This window comes from Pogona vitticeps, chromosome 3 (assembly GCF_051106095.1).
Source record: "Pogona vitticeps strain Pit_001003342236 chromosome 3, PviZW2.1, whole genome shotgun sequence".
Classification (NCBI taxonomy): Eukaryota; Metazoa; Chordata; class Lepidosauria; order Squamata; family Agamidae; genus Pogona; species Pogona vitticeps.
The window spans coordinates 9147570-9172077 of NC_135785.1; positions in this window are offsets into that span (position 1 = coordinate 9147570).

The window sequence follows — 24508 nt, forward strand, 5'->3', positions numbered from 1 at the left end:
TTATATTATACAGTACATTTTCCTAATTTTTTATTTAATATTTTCAGACCATGGACAAGTGAAAATGTGGATACTGATACTGTGAATGCAGGAGTCTTTCTGTATATTTCTTGCTAAAAAAATCAATACAGGGTTCATTTCATTAGGCATCCTTCAGTCTCAAGGGATTACGGTAACGTGCTCTGTATGGAGGACTTGGAACAGCGTCTAGTGTGGCTGAGAAGGCCAATTCGAGAGTGACCATCCCTTTCACCCTGAAGACAAATACAATCTATCCCCTGTCCAACTCCCTGATTTTGCTGCTTTCGTAACTGCCTCTTTGCCTCGGCCTGCTGGACAGGGGTCCCTTCAAACTGGGAGAGGCCATGATGCACCGCCTGCCTCCAGGCTGAGCGCTCAGATGTCAGGGTTTCCCATCTGTTGAGATCCATTCCTAAGGCCTTCAGATCCCGCTTGCAGATGTCCTTGTATCGCAGCTGGAAAGAGATGCAGAAATGGAACATGGCTGAATGAACTGCTGGATAGCTCAGTGGTTTAGGCATAGGACTGTGAAGCCAGAGGTCGGGAGTTCAATTCCCCCACTGGACCTCCTTGATAGGAGCCGGACTCGATGATCCACAGGGTCCCTCTGCAGTTCTGAGATTATTATTGTTATTTTTATTATTACTTTCCATAGACGTAAGTATATGATAGCAATCATGAACACAAAAATGAGCTAACTTTGGGTGTGTGTGACTCTATTGGCCATTTACCCCACAATTTGCATTGGATTGGGAACCACTGAATTTGAATTAAAATCTGGCAGCTACAAGACCTGAAACTCTCTGTGGGGAAGCCTGTTGTGGAATTATCTTTGTTCACCTCGCAGGGGCGGCTTGATATGCTCTGATTTTAAGGCAAAAATCATATTGTTAGAGCACATCAGGAAAAGGACAGTTTTTTAAAAAAGAGGAGGAAATTGTTGATTAGCAGTTTGTCAAAGGCAGCTGTCTGCCCCTGCTGATTCCTGCAAATTGTTTGATGCCTGGACAGCTTGTGCAATGTCACTAGCAAAAATGTGATTTGAAAAAAATCCAGATCCAAGCACACTTGAGCCCCATGGCACAGAAGGTTAAACTGCAGTACTGCAGCCAAGCCTCTACTTGCAACCAGAGTTCTATTCTGACAGGTAGGTAGCCAGCTCAAAGTTGACTCAGCCTTCCATCCTTCCGAGGTCGGTTAAATGAGTACCCTGCTCTTTGGCATCAAGTCGTTGTTCACATAATTATGTTGCAAACCACCCGGAGGGGCTCAACAACAATAACCATCATTCACACTTCGTAATTGCACCCTTATATCAGGAGAAAATAGACAAAATATATTTGAGAGTGTCTGGATAAAACCAGGAGAGATCAGGATTGCCAGTTTCATCTCTCTCTCTCTCTCTCTCTCTCTCTGACACACACACACAAACACAAACACTACTTAACTATACCATTGCTCTAGAAGGAGAGGCTTTAGTGCTTTACATTGCAAAGCACTGGTAAAGCCCCTTGTGAGACTCAAGCTCCTCAAAGCCTGCAGCCAGCATGCCTAGCGGGGACACCAGCCTACGCAGTATTCAGAGTTGCGATCCTTTGCAGAAGCTCTGCGGAAGAGGAAGAACAACCACAGCAGAGGGCTTCTCGTTCTGCACACTTCTTCCGTTGGACATATTAACTCAAGTGCCAGCAGAATTAATCTAGATTTTCTTTCATTTGTTCCTGCAAGTGTATAACGAACTCCTTCAAGCTTGCCTTGACAAGAACTTCCTGAGCTATATCTAGCGTTCACGTTTCAGTGAGACCAACAAAGAGACGATGCAAAATTAATTATAACAGAAGTGATGCATATTATAGGCCAACATTCAGAGAGGTTAAGAAGATTCAGTGAGAATCGCAATGAACATTATGGGCGAGTGCTTTGCGACCGTGATCTATTGCAGTCCATTTACTCAATGGCACACCTCCACACATCTTTCAACAGAATGAGAAGTCCAAAGCTGAAGTGTAATGAAAAAGGAAGATTCAGCACGAGGACTGGAGTTAATCTTATGGGGTAATTTGCTGGATGTGCTGTTCTACAGTGTTCTTGATCACAATGGGAGTTGTAGTCTGAAAGTTGTGGAGGGAAAAGACTTTTAGAAAGTAATTAGTTATAGTTATGTTAGTTATGTGACTTCAACTTATAGCAACTAATAGAGTTTTCAAGGTAAGTGATATCTTTAAGGGGTGGTTTTACCAGTTCAATTCCACCAGTGAATTTCCATGATCAAGTGGGGATTTGAACCCTCGGCTCCAGAGTCCCAGTCCATCACACAATCCACTACAGTGGATCCTCAACTTACAGACGGCTTGACTTACAGACTGTTCAGATTACAGACTTCTCTGGCTACAAAATTTAGGTTCGACTTGCAGACAGAAAATCAACCTACAGGCTGGGAAAAAAACAAAACGGAACAAAAACGGACGGTTACTGATTAATTGGTTTTCAATGCATTGTAGGTCAATGGAGCCTCGACCTACAGACTTTTCGACCTGCAGCCACCATTCCAACACGGATTAATTCCGTAAGTCAAAGATCCACTGTACACCCACTGAGTAGCTACATTTTATAGTTGCAATTTATTTCCCCTGCTAATGTATAGCATGTATACATAACTGAAACAGTGACATCTACGCTGGCTATGGCATGTCATGAGAATGGCTGATGGTCAGATTACAAAAGATTCTCCTGTATGGAGAATTAGTGCAGGGAAATCGCCCCAGAGGGAGACCACAGCTGCGATACAAGGAGATCTGCAAGCAGGATCTGAAGGCCTTAGGGATGGACCTCAACAGATGGGAAGCCCTGACATCTGAGCATTCAGCCTGGAGGCAGGCGGTGCATCATGGCCTCTCCCAATTTGAAGAGATCCTTGTCCTACAGGCCGAGGCAAAGAGGCAGTTACGAAAGCAGCAAAATCAGGAAGCTGGACAGGGGACAGATTGTATCCATTGTGAAAGGGATTGTCACTCTCAAATTGGCCTTCTCAGCTACACTAGACACTGTTCCAAGTCCTCCATACAGAGCACGTTACCATAGTCTGTCGAGACTGAAGGATGCCTACACAATTTCCTCTGGGAATTTTTTATCAGTTTTGTTACTTTTTTTTCAAAAGTAACATTTTACTTTCAGTTTCTCAAAAGCAATGAAAATAGTTTGAATTTTACTTTTTTTTAATTACTGTTTAAAAATCTTGAATGTTACAAACTGTGTGTCATAACCTTACCATGTCACTTTTATTGGATTATAAACCCGAGTCCCCCAGCAAGTGTGACCTTTATGCTATTTTTAAAATACTGGCTTCGCCTAAAGGGTTGTGACTAAGAAAGAGCAAGGCTAGGAGTAAAAGATTCGAATCAGAAACAGCATGAGAGCTGAAAAGAACTGCTTTTGCCATTTGGACTGCTGAGGCCTTTCCCAAATTGGTTTAGTTCTAATTCCTCTCTGTTTTCTTTGGAGGGGTGAATCTACATAATGAATTCATGAATTGCATACCATTGATTCGATACGTTATTTTAGGGTTTTAAAAATTCCACATGTGGAGTTAATTCTTCTTTATATTGGACACCCAACCCAGTTGAGTAAGAAGTCTTAGATTTTTATCTGAATTTGAATTCAAAGGGACAGTTGAACTTTGCAGTTCTACAACCAACTTCCATGTTGGTACTGCCAAGGATTTGGATGAACAAATTGTAGAATTTTTGTTGTTGTTATAATTCCTCATGTTGTCTGTTATATCAATGTAAATAAGAACAGGCTTGTTTTGTGAAATGGTATTTGCAAGGTTCATCAAGAGATATCTAAGTAAGCAAGTAGCCTCATAGAACTTAAATGTTTTAGACAACTATGGGTAGCGGAAAGATTCTGAAAGTCGTATTCCAAAAAAGTAACATTTCCAAGCTGTGTTTCCACACTACTGTATTTACTGAGGCCACTCCTAGAGCTATAAACGTTATGTGATGTTATGTTGTTAAGTTACATCCTAATGTACAGTGGTGCCTCGCTTAATGATTACCTCATTAAACGACAAATCCGCTTGACGATGAGTTTTTTGCAATCGCTTTTGTGATCGCAAAATGATGTTTTAATGGGAAAAATTCGCTTCCCTGCTTCAGGAACCGATTCTTTGCATTATGACGATCAAAACAGCTGATCGTCGGTTTCAAAATGGCTGCCCACTGTGTAAAATGGCTCCCCGCTATGCTTTAGGACCGATTTTTCGCTGCACAGGCATTGGAAGATGGCCGCCCTATGGAGGATCTTCGCTGGAAGCTGAGGTATTTCACCCATTGGAATGCATTGAACTGGTTTTCAATGCATTTCAGTGGGCTTTTTTATTTCGCTTGACAAGGATTTCGTTCTACAGCGATTTTGCTGGAATGGATTATCCTCGTCAAGCGAGGCACCACTGTAATTTAGTTATCTCTGAGTGGGTTCCAGGTGGCAAAGCCTGGAGTTACGTCAATAGCATGTGCTGTGTTCCAGACATTTGAAAGTAGTCTCTCATCTCCATCTCGGTATTGATTTTGTTGACCATTTTTAATATAATACTTGTTTAATTCCCTTTTTTAATATTTGTATAATCACTGCTTTTAGCTTTTAAATATTGCCGTTAATTGTTGGAAGCCGCCTTTGGTCCTTTCAAGAAGAAAGGTGGGGCAAAAATATTTCCGATAAATAAAATAAATAATCCCAGTGCACAGATATTTTAAAAAAAAAACAATAGGGACTTCACTTTAACATACACACATGCACAGTCAGAAGTACCCGTAGACCTCTTTTTTCCAAGGAAAAGAATTCCTGAAAATTGCATTATATTTTTAAATGAGCTGCTCCAGAAAAATGTCATTGCACCTAAATATGAAATCAAACTCCTGCCAAGCTGAACAAAAAAGAGACCTTGTGTGCCAATGATCTGTCATGTCCAGAGGGCTTTCTCATTGGTACCCCACCATGATACCTGGATTCAGTTAAGAGAGGGGTGATGGATCAATAACGTCTGCAAGGCATCCGTTTCCCCTTTAGAGCTGTCCTGTAAAACCAGTACAGCTGTTTTTATCTGGTTCAATGTATAGAAGGTTTGGGTCACTTTGATTCTCCTTCCTAAATCAAAGGCCAGGCCGTTTGGATCCAGACGTTGAGTTGGCCCAGATCTGAGCTTTTCTCTTTTTTTCTTCTTCAAAAACCATCCCTTTAAGATAAAATATAGGACAGCAGATTAAAAAGTAAACACGTGTTGTCTCTGGGAAAATATTTCTGGCTTTAAATTATGCATTGAAAAATAAAGGAGATAATAAATAACCCTCCTTTCTCCTCTCTCCCCTTTCTTTTGTGTTGACTCACCCACATTAGGCTGATGAATAGGTCTCGGTAAAAAAGAAAAGGAAAGATGGAGAGGCTCTTTTTACTTCTAGAATATGAATCCAAGCTGTAAATCTGCGGAAGCAAGAACACATCCAGATGCTCTCCTCTATAGAGAACCCTTTTTTACATAAGGCAAGGAAATGGAAGTGGGAGGGGGGAGTACTGATAAGGATGGCAACATTACTGGTGACATTTCTTTTCTCTTTCATTCTTTTTCACGGTAACTCCTGGGCAATGCGAGTTGCATTCTTTGAATTTATGTCATGTGTTGCATTTATTTCATGTCGGCATCTTTTCATCGGGCTTGCCAATCCCATTGCTGACTGTGTAGGTGAGTCTGTGTGTTTAGCAACTCCAACTGTTGCAAGAAGTAAAAAAGTTTTTTATAGGTTTCTTAAGGGGCTGTTTATCTTCTTTTCTGTCCTGACCATTCTCAGTCTCCCTTTTCATTTTTTTGAAAGTACTGGCGCACGTGGGACTATCAAGGCTCTATGTATGCTACCTCGAAGATGGCCCCCATCCCCACAGAAACTGTCAAACAGTGCATGGGCGCAAGTAACATATAACAAGATTTTACTTTCTTGAGCTCCATGATCACTGCAGATGGTGACAGCAGCCACGAAATTAAAAGACCGCCTGCTTCTTGGGACGAAAGCGATGACAAACCTAGACAGCATCTTAAAAAGCAGAGACATCACATTGCCAACAAAAGTCCGAATAGTCAAAGCTATGGTTTTTTTCCGGAGCGATGTATGGAAGTGAGAGCTGGACCATAAAGAAAGATGACCAGTGAAGAATTGATGCCTTTCAATTGTGGCACTGGAGGAGGCTCTTGAGAGTCCCCTGGACTGCAAGGAGAACAAACCTATCCATTTTCAAGGAAATGAACCCTGAGTGCTTACAGGAAGGACAGATCCTGAAGCTGAGGCTCCAATACTTTGGCCATCTCATGAGAAGAGAAGACTCCCCGGGAAAGACGCTGATGTTGGAAAAGTGTGAAGGCAAGAGGAGAAGGGGACGACAGAGGACGAGATGGACGGACAGTGTCATCGAAGCGACCAACATGAATTTGACCCAACTCCGGGAGGCAGTGGAAGACAGGAGGGCCTGGCGTGCTCTGGTCCATGGGGTCACGAAGAGTCAGACACAATTAAACAAGAAAAGTAACATATATATGTAGGCAATGATGTATTTGTTGGTTCCTTTTATATCCCACTTTCCTCCGCAAACTCCAAGCAGCACGAGTGTCTCTTCTTTTCCGTACAACGGTCCAATGAGGGAGGTCATGTTGAGAAAAAGGGAGTCGATGAAAGTGACCCTGTGAGTTTTGTCACTCTGTGGGTAGAAGAACCAGAATCTGGCTGGTCTCGCCGCAAAGCACTAACCACAAGGTTCGCTCTCGATCATAAAATGTGTAGGAGTGCCTTTTCTTCTTTTATAACCCAGGTAGTTTCTTCTTAAAATGCCTGCTCTGTCTCCCAGGCTCTCAAACTTTACTGAGCAGGAGGAGATTAGATGGGTCGTTGGTGCACCTGGGGAGCAGCAAATAAAGGGAATAACGCTGTATAACCCATTTCTGCAGGCCTAACAAGCAGTCTTAGTGAAAATGTGGTCCCTTTTTCCATCCCACCACAAAAGGAAAAAATGCAATGCCCCCGCCCCCCGGAAAGAGGGATCCAAGGATGCAGAATTATATGAAATTTGTATGTCCTGATAGTATGTATTGATGCACGTCGAAATGATCACAATCATTTAGACACGAAACCTGTCTTCCTCTAGTACAAAAGACTTTCCAGTCTGCTGTACAACTTCACTTGTTAATTTGCAAGTTCAGGGTCCTGATTCTTCCAGCATCTAATGATTTATTTTTTTTAAGAATGGACACCATTGGCAGCCTTCAAATAAAGGAATGACTTCAAATGGAAGCCTGTCCCCCGAAACGTCCATGAAATAGAAATCTGACCCAGACTGGGACTTAAATCTTAAACCTTTCTGTGCTAGGTTTGTATGTATGTATGTTTTACTGCAGATGGAGACAGCAGCCACGAAATTAAAATACACCTACTTCTTGGAAGGAAATTGATGACAAACTTTTACAGCATCTTAAAAAGCAGAGACATCACCTTGCCAAAAAAATTCCGAATAGTCAAAGCTATGGTTTTTCCTGTAGTGATGTATGGAAGCGAGACCTGGACCATAAAGAAAGCAGACCGCCGAAGAACTGATGCTTTTGAATTGTGTTGCTGGAGGAGGCTTTTGAGAGTCCCTGGACTGCAAGGAGAACAAACCTATCGTTTCTAACGGAAATCAAACCTGAGTCCTCCCTGAAAGGACAGATCCTGAAGCTGAGGCTCCAGTACTTTGTCCATCTCATGAGAAGAGAAGACTCCTTGGAAAAGACCTTATGTTAGGAAAGTGTGAGGGCAAGAGGAGAAGGGGACGACAGAGGATGAAATGGTTGGACAGTGTCATCGAAGCAACCAATAAGAATTTGACACAACTCCGGGAGGCAGTGGAACATAGGAGGGCCTGGCGTGCTCTCATCCATGGGGTCACGAAGAGTCGGACACGACTACACGACTAAACGACAACCTGGAAGATTATTCAAAACTTCTGTCCTCCAGTTGGAAAGATTAGCCTGAATTGGTGCAGTCCAGGTTAATATACTTTTCTGCTGAACACATATGCTAGACCGGGTCTCATCTACTCCTGCTCTCAGCCCATTTTGTAAAGTGCTATTTTCTCAATAACATGACACAGTGCTTGGGACAGAGCATCCAGCATGGGCTTCACGCAAGTGGTAATGCAACTCGAATTTCCTTGGACAGCCTCCTGCCATATTAAATGGGCCGTGTGAATCACCCTAGTACGCTGAGCACTGAACCTCAACAGAAAAGGGTTGGTACTTTAGAAGATAACTAACAGGCTAATGGGATGCATCGAAAGGGTCAGCTGTTTTAGCAGCTATAATGGACTCCAGGTCAGTAAACCCTACGGCAATGACAACACTCTAAAGAAGGAATTACTTCCAGCTCTCTAGAGAAAAGGCCAGGCCGGTATAATTCATACTAAGCGACCCCAGCAGCTTTGTTTTTATATGTTCTGATCCCAGTGTGGTGAATACATTGATCAACTCTCAACGAGATTCCTTCAAGTTTAATGGTGCTTGCTTCCCCTTGTTTATTATGGCAACTGAACGGGCAAAAAATACCACAGACGGTCATCGGAATTATTATTTTAAAAAGCAAACATGGTATTATAGGGAGAGAGCGAGGAGTTGCAAATTGTCTTGAAAAGCACTCGTCCGATGAAGTTCAAAGCCCATCACCGATCTGATTCCCATGACCCGGTGAGCTCAGATTGAGTTCCCACTGAAAGCTATAAACTTCAGAGAATGCACCACTAAAAGGAGGAGTTTCTTAGGTACCAAAAATGTTTAATTGTCACAGCAGGAGCTGTTCACAACTTCCATAATTTGCAGGTTCACTTAATTCATTTTGTGATTATCATATTTTTCTGTGTATAAGATGCTATTCTTTCCTAAAATCATTACACTAAAATTGAGGGGCCATCTTTTACATGGAAGTAAGCTGAGAATTGGATGTGGTGGCGCTGCGAGTTAAACCGCAGAAGCCTCTGTGCTGCAAGGTCGTAAGACCAGCAGTCGTAAGATCGAATCCACGTGGCGGAGTGAGCTCCCGTCTCTTGTCCCAGCTCCTGCCAACCTAGCAGTTCGAAAGCATGTAAAAATGTGAGTCAATAAATAGGTACCACCATGGTGGGAAGGTAACGGCATTCTGTGTCTAGTCGCGCTGGCCATGTGATCACGGAAACTGTCTTTGGACAAACGCTGGCTCTATGGCTTGGAGACGGGGATGAGCACCGCACCCTCAAGTCGGACATGACTGGACTAAACATCAAGGAGAACCTTTACCTTTACCTAAGCTGAGAACACAGAGAAAACAAAACAGCCCATACCTTGTCTCTGTAACAGGCTTCTTTCAATCACGATGCTTAGCTGCCTCCAATCAGGACGCTTCGCTTCCTACAATCAGGAGATTTCGCTTCCAATCAAGAGCCTTATGGAATTGACGTCAGCTAATGCTGAACAAACCAGTTGGAACACACGTTGTTGGAGGTGGCGCCTGTAGGCTCAGATTCAACAGGGACTCCTAATGTCCGAGTGTTCTGAGCCCAGAGGCTGAATACTCAAAACTAAGTTTTCTTAATTTTGGATTAGAAAAAAGGGGGGTGTCTTATAAACGGGGACGTCTTATAAATGGAAAAATACGGTAGTCACTGGGAAGTCACCACAGGCTGAATTTGCAAGTAAGATGGTTCAGTCACATAGGTCTGCCTGAATCATGTCTTGGGATGTCAGCTCAGAGGAAGATGTGGGGCAGGGAATCCCGCAGTGCTGTTTCTGATGGGACATCTATAGGAGGAGAAGGGGTGCAGAATCCTGGGTGCCCACGCAACACCTGTGGGCCCCATCCTCTGAACTGTGCAAAACCATAATAAGTGCCTATCTCTACTCAGGAACACAAATAGAGTGCAACTTCTAATGTGCATCCTCTGAATGCAGTGTGCCAGATTATCAGAGTTCTAGCATAGATTGTGTGAGGTGATAACAGAGGACCTCTGATCATGTGGAGAATGTGTTTTTCTTATTGTGGCAAAACCTGGAAAACTTACTTGTTTGGAGCCACAACTCTCAGATCCATCCCTCCACGAACAAAAGTAACTACAGTATGTTATAACTTTTAAAAGTAAAGTATTACAGGTAATGTCATAATTTGCAAAAGTATTTCCTAAGATCTAGAGAGCTTTGCAGGTAAACAGAACATCAGTGGATGCTTGGTCCAGAAATCAATGGAGAATGTGCTACCAAATGTTGCTCAGAAGAAGCAACCCAGGTTGCAGAAATGCGCCTCTTCTGGAAATCTGGGGACTGCTCCCCCACCAGCATTGAAAGGTCTCACCAAACAATTCCCCCAAACCCCCTGACACCATCGAAAAACTGGGCAGCCCAAAATGGGAAAATGCACACCCACCCAATGGCAAACATCATTTGCCATTTTTATGCCATTTCCCCCTTCCCCTGCCCTGTTTTAAACTACAGTACACCCTTTCTCTCTCTTTTCAAACAGGAACTAACTGGCTGGTGTTGTGGCCTCGTTTCCATTTCTGGTTCTTAAATTTTAAGATTTTAAGTATTCGTTTACTTTTCTTGTGCTTAAGAACCTGGTACTCGCCTTTCATTTCATCTCACTTTCCTGTGCCAGTTAAGAATTCTTTGTTGCCTATCTTTTTGTGAAACTGAAATGTTAACAGTAATCCTTTTCCTGTTTTTTTTATTGTATGCAGACAATCCACATGGTTTGCCCCCCCCCCCAATAGACACACCATTGGGGTGTGACTGTGACTAAGAGGTCTGCCCCTGTGGGATCACAAAAGCCCACCTCCTTCCTCAACTTCAATTCCTGAGTTGGCCATGGAGTTCAGACGGCCCGGCCACTGTGGTCCAAAACTTTAAAACTGAGTAGCAGAGCTGCACAAACACCAGGTTAAAGAAAACTGATTGGCATGGGTATTTTATTCATGAGCCATAGAGAGGAGGGCTCTTACAGAGGAAGCCTGCTACGCCACAGGATTATATTGTTTATTTTTAGATACCATTTCAAGTTGGCATTCTTCAACTCTTGCTGATTGACTGCAAAGAGGGTTGCCAAGTCTTGAGGCACCTGCTGGAGTCTCAAGAAACGGCTGCGCTTGCCTCGGTCACCAGGTGGGGAAACTTGGTGCAGAATTTTGGTTAAATTCCTCTAGTTCCATAGCGGAAGTTCAGGGATTCACAGAGCAGAATGAGCTTCAAGTTCCTGAAAGCAGTCCACTCCTTTTTCTCATCAACTGGCCCTTAAACTGCTGGGTGCTTTTTGCTAATCCATTGGGCACATCTCTCCACTTAGTTCCAGGCTTCAGTATTACACAGATTCTCCTTGTACCCATAACTACATTTAGCTGGCTGAGAAGTACTTCCATTCACCTTGCATTTGCCTGCCACTCAGGGTGTGATCATACAGGATTTGTCCTGTTTTGGCCCAGTTTGGGGACAAGCTAGTTCGCTCCTTTTCCCAGCGAACACATGGCATATGGGCCATCATGAACCAGTCTATTCTGATTGATGCCTATCCACACCATTTGGGGTCTCTGTCAGGGTCTATTGGGTTTTTTGGTGCAGGTAAGATTGTCCATTTTGTTTCAGTTCCAGTGGGAAGCAAAATGGCCAGTTGGCTTTCATTTTGCTGAAGCCACTTAACCATCTTGAGAAATGAGGGGAACAAAGAGGAAATTTTGTAGTTCCTTTCCATTATTGTTAATACATCAGCAATGCTTTGAAAGTTTTTTTAAAGTTCTTTCGAAGCATCGTTGATGCGCTATGTCAGTTAGCGACAATGAAAAAGAAATGCAAAACTTCCTCTCCCTCTCTGCAGATGAGCAGTAAGGAAGCTTCTCATTTCTCAAGATAATTAAGCAGCTTCAGCAAAGCATGGAAGGGGAGACAAGAGGGAGAGTTGTTTGTTTTCTTTCCCTTTAAGATTATTTTAGATCAGGCTAAACAGGGTTGCTTGAAGTGAGGGAAGGATTGTCGCAAATTACATATCACACTTCAAAGCAACCCTGTTTAGCATGATTTAGACTGAAACAGGCTGGGATATGGTGGGTTGTGTAGTTACACTCTCAGTTTCAGACTTTGGCCCTTGGGTCTCAGAAAATGAGATGGAACAGCATTTTACCAAGGACATGTACAAAAAAACCCATGAAATAAAAGCATTGGCGTCTTTTTATGCCAGACACTGATGCAATCCTTGTCAAGTGTGTAATGAAGAGTTGACGACCTTCTGGTGACTTCAGAAACTCGCATTGCAGATTTTGTAGGCTTGTCTCATCGTGCCCTCTGAATCATCAACCCAAAAAGCTTACCTGTTTCAAGAGATGGAGACGTTAGACCAAAAGACGACTCTTAAACTGATACAATCTGGTGGGCTTTAATGGCCCAATTCAAGTATCATATTCCCAAATGAACTCAGGTAGAAAGTAAGATATTTTGCTATGGAAAGGTTCTCTCATGTATTGACTTTATGTATATCAAGCACCCTAGAAATTTGGGGATGTACTCAAATGGAAATCCTCTAGCAATCATTGCAGACACATCAGTGGTCTTTTAGACCAGATGGGCGGGGTATAAATCAAATAAATAAATAAAATAAATAAATCACATTCCATGTGTGTGGAAGCAACAGGGGGAGGGCGAGGAGCTAGTTACCCACCCACCCCAAAGTGTAGTGAGCCTGTCTCTGAAGTTGATGCCTGAATATGACTATTGAATTCTCTAGAAAGTCATTCCTGCCATTCACAGTAGCATGAAGATATCTTTTTAAGGGGCCATCAGGAGGGACAGGTAACTTACAGCAGAAACTAGTGCAGCAAGACTTTTTTGTATATTGGTTGTAACAGTAAGAGGACATGAATGTCACGTTCTGTTTTAGGCAGCAAAATATTTTGGGCTGACACAGTGAAGAAAATTCAGTAGCATCCTTTGGTGCACCTTCTACTGTACTTGCTATTAAGAACCACAAAAATGCGTCTGAACCTTGAGACCATCATGAATAGTAGCCACTGAAAGCCTTATCTGCCATGGACTTGTCTAATCTTCTGGTACAGTGATTAAACTGCAGTACTCCTTTCAAGACTCTGCTCACAAACTGTGTTCGATCCCAATGGCCTCTGGTAGCTGATTCAAGGTTGACTCAGCCTTCTGTCCTTCTAAAGTCAGTAAATTGAGTATCCATCTTGCTGGGGGAGGGAAGGCAATGTGTAGCCTGCATCATTAAATTGTAAGCTGCCCAGAAACTGGCAGCTTGGTATATAAGTAGCACACCTTAATCTCCCTTTAAAGACACCTAAACAGGAACTACTTCCAAAATGTGCACTGTTGAATCCCATGGTTTTACTATGTGCTGTATGAACAAGCCCTTCCTTTTGTCTGTAATGACAAAAAAAGCCATTTGAAAATTCTGTAAAACAAGGCCCATGAGATTATCCCATCCATAATTATTGACACACTTAACAAAGTCTGAAACTTTAGTTACATTTCTTCAAAAGCCATACCAATTCACCAGCAAAGGATACCTTCCTATGTGCTTGACTTAGGGGTATGTGGATCTGTGAAAAACCCTCACTTCACCTACAGAACATTTCGTTTTTCATCATTGCCCAGCATGGAACTATTCCTCCTGCTTTTGGTAAAGGTAAAGGTTCCCCTTGACAATTTGTCCAGTCGTGTCCGACTCTAGGCGGCAGCGCTCATCTCCATTTCCAATCCATTGAGCTAGCGTTTGTCCGCAGACAATCCTCAGTGGTCACGTGGCCAGCGCGACTAGACACGGGACGCCGTTTACCTTCCCACCGAGGTGGTACCTATTTATCTACTCTCATTTTTGTATTTTGCATGCTTTCGAAGTTCTAGGTTGGCAGGAGCTAGGACAAGCGACGGGAGCTCACTCCGTCGTGTGGATTCGATCTTATGACTGTAGGTCTTCTGACCTTGCAGCACAGAGGCTTCTGCGCTTTAACCCACAGCACCACCACATCCCTTTGGTCCTGCTTTTGAACTAATCCTGTTAATATAGGCACTTCATTCATCTGTGAATAACCAGTTATGACAGCTAGAGGCTACCAGGTGGCATTCATTTTGCACTATTCTTTAAAGCTAAATCATTGCCAGTATTTTTTTTTCATGGTCTTAAAATCTTAAAAGTTAATATCCTAATTAATAAACATTTTATTAAAGTATTCTTGCTTGCTCAGTATAAATATTGTACATATACATTTTTTATTTGAGCTGTGTTCTTTCATTTTCATCAGATTTCATCCCAAGAGATCTCATCAACGGTGAAGGAGTTGTGGTCATTAAGTGAATTTCAATGGAAGTACACATCATTATTCACTGCAAACAGAGTGGCTGAAATTCAGTAATAAAATGCAAATAGAATAGACCCGTTGAATTAATAGGGATTCAGTGAGTCAAATCCTCCATAGGTTCCACTGATACAATGGTACTACGCTAGTTGTGACTTACTACTGGAGTTTAGCCAGTATTAGGAGGGTAATTAGAAGGTACCCAGTTTTAGATGCCTTCCACTGAGCATTGTGGTCAAATTATATAGTGGTGCCCCGCTTGACGACGATAATCCGTTCCAGGAAAATCACTGTTAAACGAAATCATTGTCAAGCGGGGGAGGGGGGGAAACAATTGGAATGCATTGAAAACCGGTTATTGCGTTCCAATGGGGAAATACCTGATCGTCCCGCGAAGATTGCCCATAGAGAACCGCCCATCAGCTGTTTAAAATCGCTATCTTCTGAAGCAGGGGTCCGGAAAACAGCCATTTTGCGAAGGGAAGCCAGCCATTTTGCAGAGCCGGAAAAAACATCGTTTTGCGAACAAACGGTTCGCGAAGCAGGGTTCTAATCAACGTCAAGCGAAAAACCCCATAGGAACCATCGTTTTGCAATTGCAATAGCAATCGCAAAAAAACTCATCAGTAAGTGATTTTGTCGTCAAGCAGGGTCATTGTCAAGCGGGGCACCACTGTACCATGCTTCCAATACTAAATTGCTTTGCGGTAAAGGAATATGTCCCAGTAACTGAAATGCTATAGGAACACTAAGTCTGTTCTGGATTTTGTCTGAACTCTAAAGTACATCACCTATTCAAGGTGCTTAGCCCTCTCCTCAAAATAAGTTCAGGACCTTGGATAGCCAGCTTCTTTAACACTCAGACTAAAACGTAGGTTCACCATGTCACTGACACTGCAGTTACTAGTCTCCGCAGGTCTTCCCATTTCTCTGACGCCAACAAACTAGGTTTCCTATTTCCTATTATGCCCTCTTTGACATACAGAATTAAACTGCCTGCAGGGCGACCTTTCTTCTCCTGCTCACAACATTTGCATTCAGAGGTGATGATACCCCTTTAGTTGTTTCTGCTCTGCCAGCTTTCCATTATGCAATGCATACGTGGTAAGTGCCTTTCTGTCAACTCACCCCATCGGTCCAGCTCACTTAGATCTGTCTACAAATGGCACCTGGCCATCGGAACACATCGGCTCCGGTGGTTTTTGGGTTTGCCCATCTGGCTCAACCAGCATGTTCTGTGAGTAAAGATGGTGAGGGCTGTATTTAGAAGTAAGTTCCACTGAATTCAATGGAACACACATTGAATTCAATGGAACACACATTCAACAGTAGGACAGATGGCCTCTAGAGATGGTGATTTTTTTTTCAGCAGAAGTACTTTGGGCAGAATTAGATTATTATCTGTGACATGTCTTTTTATTGTAGATCCTGCATTGTATGGGTTGTGGAAGCTGGAAAGCCAAAGCTTCCCTCTGCGGGTACTGGCCAATACGTGCCTGCCATTATGAAGAAAGGCTGCTGTTCTTTTAAAAAAAAAACTCTTCTAGGACAGAAAAATGTTGGCTTGTTTTCAGGGCAGCAAAGACATTTGTCTGCCCACTCTGGCACACATTAATCTTTGTGTACAGATGGGTCTTTTCAACTAGGGGCAAACATTACAGCAAAGCCAAACATTCTGTACAAGTTTGTCCTTGCGGCAAAGAAGGTTAACCTACAAAGAAAATGAAACCCAGCATGTTAGAGTGTGGGATGTCTGAGGAAAGCCAGAAAGCAAAAAGGAATTAAAAATGTATTCTGAAAAGGAGGGAAAGGGAAACATAGTGTGATTCCCAAAATAGTCTAAGAGGCTGACTACACAGGCATTTAGCCCGCTGTTTGATGCACTGCAGGGATGGGCTATTTCTCTCCTAAAAACGGTAATCAGACAATATCTTTGTTGGAGCGAACCAGTACGTCTCTAGAGTGGTCCTCTCTGCACCTTTCTGTCCCCTGTCAAGGGCTTCTACCTTCTGGGTGCAGCTGGGATGACACCCTTTTGGTTCATTTCCAATGTGTGTGATTACTGTGAACAAACTTAAAGCCTTCCTTTATTTTTTTTTTATTTGGCAACATTGTGAAATGGCTTAATAGAGCCATTTCAGGATATTGGCTAATTAAACACTTCCTCTGCTCTTTGGTGGAGGGGCAGAGGAAGTGAATTTTTTTTTTTGCCTCCATTAAATCAGTGAGAATGTGGTGCATTGGTTATAATTTTTCTTTTTTAAAAAAAATCTTTTTATGTCTCTTGCTTTAAAAGGACAGTTGAGAAACTACCTGCAGCCCAGGGGTTCCCAAACTTTTTTTTGACTCATGGCTCCCTTGAGTTACTGGCCATTGGCCAAGGCTCCCCCAATATGATACTTTGAATGGCGGTGGGGAGGAGAAGGGAAGTGGGAATCCCGGCCTGAGTAGTACCTCTAAGGATTCTGCAGTGCCCCTAAGCCGGGCTTGGTGGTGCCCCAGGGCACTGTGGCACCACAGTTTGGGAACCATGTCTGCAGCCGAATCCACTCCTGTGCCACATTGTTGATCGACCCTTTATGGTAAGGGAAAGAAGAGTATTTGTATATTAATTATGTGCACTAGGCTCCAGCAGGCTTCTAACTGGACCTTTAAGAGTGTGTATTACCTAATAAACTTATCTTAAAGATCAGTTGTAATATACATACCTAACACTTTTAAAAAGCAGACCAAACAGTGTTGCTTGAGATCCATGTGCAATTGGATGTAAGGATCGCCTCAAATGGCATACTGAATCTCCTAAAAATGTTATTTAGTCTGATCCAGCCTGATCCAACCCAGCCATGCAGGCAAGCCAAACACTGTCTTTTCTATTTGAACAGCAATTCCAGGCAAGCCAGAAAGTGTTGTGTTTAAAGTATAGCAGTATGTAACCAGCTCTAAAATTCACAAAGCCTCTCATTTCTCCTGTGTTCCTTCCTTGCACACTTTTGATGCCCTGGGTTGAAGGTGTGGAATAAAGCAATCTTTCTAGAAGACTGCCCAGTCACAGGGTTGTGATGGCCCTCCTCAACACCCTGGGTGTAAGACTACCTGTTCTACAGTCTCAGGGCAAACACGCACACCACCAAAAGACCTGACAACATTTTTTAAGAAGCCCCCTTTGGAGTATTAGGAAAGGCTTCATCCAGGAATAAATCAGTGGACCAGCACCATCGTCTGGTAAAATATCATTATTGCAAACTTAGCATCGGATTTCCTTGGAGAGCCTTGTTTGTCTGTTGTAGCAAAGGGAACACAACACAGGTATGATGCCACACATTTTCATGAGGTTCTGTCCACCTCATCTTAAACTGCAGGGACCACAGACAGTTTGAAGGATCCCTTGCATGGGAAGGAAGAAAAAGGGGTAGCGTCCCCACCCAAATCTTCATCAGATTTCCAGCTTTCTTTGTTTAATGAAACTATTCATTTTTTTTAGCTCTTGCGAAAGATGGGCTATGGATTGCCAAATCTGTATCCTCTATTCTGCCCCATGCCCAGACACCAGGTCCCATTGCTGAGAAACAGCCAAATAAACATAGGCAAGAACTACAGGTTTGCTGCTGATCTGCAGACAGGCACGAAACGGCTTTAAACACACATCCTGTTTTAATGTGATTCCTCGCATTAAGGCAGGACATGTGGTTCCAGCCTCCGGGCAGCCAGTGCTGGGAGCCTTGTTGGCTTCTGGCCCCCCGGGGCCAGAAGAGAGTCGCCGGGCAGCCAGTGGGAATCTGGTGCAAGGGATGATGAAACTGATATACAGTATAGCTAAGCAGGCTGTAGCCTATAGTTGGGAGGCTTCCTGGATATGGCAATTGTGACCTTAACACAACCCCTACTGCAGTTTTTAAAAGTATGGAAGGGGCACAATTTTTAAACTTCGGAGGGGTTGCGCCATGTGCAGATACAGGACTTGCTGAGAATTCCACCTGGTTTTTTGGAAAGCATTGTTTTGGCCCAAGAAGGACATAGGAGAAAGGGAGAGGAAGGAGAAAACAGAGGAGGAGGAGAAGGAAAAAGGGGGAAGGAGGGAGAATTTGTTTCCCAAGACATAGCAGGATAATTGGAATCTCCCATCACTACTACACTATCTTTTTGAAATTCTTGCAATTTCAAAGGTTCCATCTGTACCTCTTCTTGATGGGGCGGTTGGTAGTAGACTCCAACTACCACATACTTTTTGTTCCCCCCCCCCCCAAATTATATTAATCCAGATGTTCTCAATAATACAACCAAGCTCATTCTTCTGTATTTCTCCTTTATAGTGTGAGAGATGCAAGGGGAGGGAAATAGAGTGGAAGAAAGGGAGAGAAACAGAGAAAGAGAGGGGGAGAGAGGGAGCTTAACAGAAGGGGCATATATGTGAGTGAAATGGGAAAAAAAAACCACCCATTTTGGACTCTGGCCCTCTTCCGGCCAACTTTGGCCCAGTTATTGCTGGCACAGTGATGCTCCCCTCATCGTCATATTCCTAGAAGGAATGCACATTTCAGAAGGAGAAAAGGTTTGCCGTCCCTGGTATAAAGTACTTCCTAAATTAGTCTAGCTGCTGATGTGAGAAAACTCTTGATCATTGCCAGGAGAGACTAGCCTTTCGATCAGACGCTCATGCACAGTCTAGCAATGCAGCTCTACCCCCCTAGTAGGAAAATTCAAGCCCGTTTCAAGCCGGTTACAGATGCGCACAAAATCCACCTCCACGCTTGAGTTAAACTATCACCCAGTGTAACTAGATAAGATAAGGAATGGAAAAATACATCTTCAGTTTATTCACAAAAGTTCACTGACTTCTAAACGAGGCTTTTTCTTGTGTAACTGCTGAGCCTCATTCGTGGAATTTCACAAGGGGTCCAAATGTTATTCTCCATGAGAGATGCTGTGTTCCTCCATCCATTCTACCATCTTTTTTTTTTCCTTACTAAGAACATTCCACCAAAAATGGAAAAGATCGCTGCACAATTGGGTTTGGGGATTTTTGGAATGGAAGTATTGTATTGTCCGTCTGGAAGAGAACTGTCTGAGTTAAGATCTGTATTTCTCGTTTTTGATACATTGCTCAACATTCCCCTGGCTTTCTTATCCCACCCTAACTCTGTATCACATAGCCTGACTTTTTTCCTTCTCCTGGAGACATTTTAAACGTATGCATTTTGGCAGGCAGTTTTCTCATTGACTAAAGCATCTTTGGGAGCTTGTTTCAAATACATGCATTTTCCATCATGTACATTTTTTCTTTCAAAAGCAGGTATCCCCAAATGAACCCCCAAAATATATAGATTGCCCAAGCAAAATGTGGTCCATCCAGCTACCAGTCTCAGGAGATGTTCTTCCTGGGAAAGGTGAACCCTTTAAGCAAATACCCAGGAAGAAACAAGCAAGATACTATAGCAGCTTCACATATAGAAGGTGATAAAATCCTGTTCTGCCAAACATTGTGTAAATCGAGTGTCTCCTGTCTGCCATAAATCAAGAAGTTCTGCAACCCGAATTATTAAAGCAATAGCCTCGAGTTTGCATTTTTGTGGCACAAATCAAGAAGAATTCAGAAACAGCTTTCGAGGAAACTGTAATATATTTAAACATGTACACCTTTCTAAATCATGTGTATAAAACATAACCAACCTATACCAAGATGCAGCAGTAGCCCTGGTGACTGACTGGCAAAGCCACAGATGTCCAAACGATGGGCTCTGAGCAGTGGAAGTGAACTCATTGGGCCAAATTAATAGCGGCAACTATTTGAAATTTGCCAAGTTAGCCAGTTTTGCCCTTCCCATGCTAAATGTCGTGTGTTGAATGTCCAGTCTGAAGGAGGGCCAGCTTGCCACTAACTCCGCACCATTGTATGTCCACTGTCACCATTGACCTTCAACAAATCCTTGGATGTTGTCAACAGCTAAAGTGGTCTTCTTCTCTATGCCTTCGCCCAACAAGGGCGGGTCATATGGGAGATCACAACTCACCTTGGTGAAGAGTCCTATAGGACTCAAAAGCTAGCCCATGTTTGAGATTGTAGTGGTCAAATTATTGTTTTTGAATTTTGTACAAGGACCAACAGCTGTTTCCCCAACCTCTTCTTTGTATGCCTTCCACAATATCTAATGCATAAGACATATGGGCTGATAGGATGGAGACAAAATCCATGTGGCTTATTCCTTCCATGCCTGAAGCATCTGTTTGCCCAGCTCTGGGGACTATTTAGCAGACCTTCTCACTGGTAAAAACTGAGGCACACTGTGCTTATACGCCCTGTGCTTGTACATTCATCGTATAACTGATGTGTTGTACAATGGGTCTACAAGCATGGGGTGTACAAGTACAATCAGTGTGAGCAAAGAGGCCTCGTGCAAGGACAGAAAAGACCCCCTCATCCCCTTCCCCCCCCCCATATTCCCTTTGCTGGTTTTCTGACCATGAACTTGTAATGTACAATATAAAATCTTGTTGGTTTTGGCTATTGTTCAAAGGTGTGGGCCAGGTCTATTGACATAAACCTTGTTTGCTCTTTCTCATTTAGATCTCTGCATCTCACTGTAAGCCTACTCGATGCCCTTGCTGATAAAGCAGAACCCTCTCCCCTCTTTGTATGATGTAACATAATGTAAATAATTCCATATTTTGCTAATAGTATAACAAAGATCATTGTCCAAGCACCTGAAAATAAGAAGACTTTACTCCAAGCGCAGGGAACCCTAGCAACCCCAAGGACCATATTTTTGTCCCCAGAATCCTCCGGAGGCCACACTCAAAATAATAATAATTTTTTTAAAAAACCAAAAGTCTTGTTACAATCTGCCTGATTCCCAGTGCCTGATTCTCTGTTCTTGGAGACAAGTGGGGTATCAGCCAAATAAATCAATAAATAGATTGATAAATGCGTATTATTTTCCAGGCTTACTATCATGTTGCCTCAGGAGTATTTATATAATGTCATTATGGTAGAAAGCTAGCCTCTGATACACTTTTCCTGAATAAATACGGCTAATTTCCTTTTAAAGTCACATTACATTTGTGGCCATCACCATATCTTGCAGCTATGGAGTCCATAAATTAAATAAATGGGGTTTTTTTATGTCGAAGAGTAAGCAAAATCAGTGGCACATGAGTAACACTAAACTCTGGATTCAATCCTCAACAATAAGAATGACTTGGGTACAAATGACCTTTTAGCAAAGGATGACCATCCACACTTCTTCCTAAGATAAGGAAGTTTGTGTTTGTGAGGCAAATGCACTTGTGATGGGAAAGGTGATAGAAGTCTTAGTTCTAGCTGACCTCAGATGCCAAGAGCCATGCCTGCCCCTTTTATTGCTGGAGAAGTAAGGCAAGGCGTCTCCTCTTTGGAGGAACAAGAGAAAAGTGTGAGTAGGGAGGGACACCAGAACCCTAAGAGTAACAATCTGAGGTTGAAGGAACGTCAGCATAGGTCAGAGAAGATGAAGGACAGTCTAGGAAACTTGCAGAGTCTCTCTCGTTCCTCTTCCTCATGCAAAAAAAATGCATGTTCTTGAGTATAAGCCAAGTTCAGCTGTAGGAAGAACTTTCTACTTTGAGTCCTGAATCAAGAGAAAATAGGTTTTTTAACTGAGGATTCTACTTTCTCACCTCACCAATCCTCTATCACAAATTTCCCGAATCTGCTGCCTTGCAAATGTGCAATAAGTCATTTTAGTCCCTCTTATTTTGAAACAAGGCAAAGATACACATCTCAAGGCTGGTCTATGGGGTTGAAGGTGGAGGCAACTCTGATGCCATGGAGGTGAGGAATCTGTCTTAATCTATTTTGGGGTAGAGTTCAGCTCCTTGGACAGCCTCTGTAAATTTAAAGTTAAAACTTGATTCATTGCCCTACACACACACACACACACACGGCATTGGAACTGCTAGCTTCTAATGGACCATGCCTAGCCAGCCAGCTCCTGCCTGCATCCTCAACTGAGGTGGAAGGTAAGGGCTCCAACTGGGTCTCCCCAACCCACATATGTGGAATGAATATTTCCTTGCCCGCCTATGTGTTTAGGAATACAGTGGTGCCTCGCAAGACTATGTTAATTCATTCCGCGAAGATCGCTGTCTTGCGAAAACATCATCTTGTGAAACGCAGTTCCCCATTGGAATGGATTGAAATCTATTTAATGCATTCCAAAAAAAAAGTCTTGCGAAGCATAGACCCAAACATCTTCTTGTGAAAATCATCCATAGGAAAAACTGTCTTGCGAAGCGCAACAGCGATCGCAAAAACCCATCATCTTGCAGATTAATCATCCCACGAGGCAATCGTCTTGTGAGGCACCACTGTATATACTTTTGGCTGGCTGTACCTACCTGTGCTGTGCTTTGTGCCCACTAACTCCAGTGGGTACCAGCCACCACTGGTTCCACTTGTTTTTTTCCACCGTTTCCGAAAATCACTCTAAATGTTTCCATACTGCCCTCTTATGTAGCCCAGATTGGGCTCTCAAGACTTGAAAATCCCATTGTGCTACATCACCTTCAAGGACTGGTTAAGAAACTGCCCACGGCTGAATCCACAGATTTGGCTGTAGGTCATTTCTTGACTGGCTCTTTAGAATTTTTTTTCAAGTGATGCACTGCATCAGCGATAGTCTACTAGAGTCTTAAAAGATTTTTCACTTCCCCTGCCTCTCTACCAAGAAGCAGAGGAAGTTTTCAATTTGCTGGTATCCTGAAGTGGTTCACGTATTAAGTCACCTTGCGATATCAAAAAGAAGCAGACCCAACAGGGTCACTTGAGCGGTGGATCACACCAAATGGAATATTGCATCTCCACTCAATCCCAAGGAACGCTTGTTAGCCCACTATCAGCCTGTTTCAAAACAACCAGTACAGACAAACCCTGAATTCCACTTTCCATTATTATTGTTGGGTGGGGAAGTTCTGGAAGGTGTAGTAAAAAAATAAATAAAGGAACTTATATTCCTTTTATCCTTTGTGTTCTGTAGAAAAAAAATATCTTGGGCCAACCATGGCTTTTTAAAACATCCTGGTGCAAAGACCTACTTATATATTTATTTTATTTTTAAAAAATATTTATATGCTGCATTTCTCCCACAGGATCTTTCTATTAAAAGAAACAAAGTTAAAAGCTAAATAATAAATTATTCCAATACCAAAAAAAAAAGTATTAAACAAGTATACTATTAAAACTCATAATAAGAACAATATTAAAAGCACGAGTAAACACGACTGGTCACGCACCGCTCCCTTTTCCACACCAAGCCGTCTGGATCTAGCAGTTTCTCTTCAGTTGATGATAACCTTCCATTCTTTCATATTCCTTCCAATTATTTCAATTTGCACGGAGCACTTCTACATAACTGCCGGCTTGCTTAACCTTCACGTACACACCCCTGCATTTTTCATGGCAGGAGTCTTCTGGAATTTGCAGCTTTATAGGACAGGGCTTAGGGCACTGTTGTGTATGGTTAGCTCAACGAGGGTGTGATCGCACACAAAAACTGCTCACATTTGAGACTGCTTGTGAGCTTGTCCGGTGCGAGCGGGTTTTCTAGCCATCGTCTGTTGTACAGGCAATATCAATCCAGCTCCACCCCAATGATGCTGAAGCTGGATCCTTTTGGTCCAACCACAGAACGATGAGTTCAGGGGACCGAGATGGAGCAATTCCATCTTGGAATCGGTCCGGTGGGCCAGATAGGCGGGGTATAAATAAAATAAATTAAATAAATAAGTAAATTCCCAAGCAGAGGGAAGGGTTGCTGCTTTAACAGGGCTAGTCTCAGCAAAGCTGACCTTTCTGGTGTGATCAGACGCAATCCTTTCTCACCATCTGATCATACCCTAAGTTAGGTAGAGGTTGGAAGTTCGATTCCCCACTCCCCTCCGCAGAAGAACTAGCCGGTGTGCTCTTGGCCAAGTGACATGGCCAAAGAGTGTCCTCTGAATGTAGCAGTAGGTCACTTCTGAGTGGTCTATCCAGCCAGGGCTGGAGCTACCACTAGGTGACCGCCTAGAGCGCAGACCTGAGAGGGGCACAAAACTGACCTCAGAGGGTCACAGAACTGACCTGAGA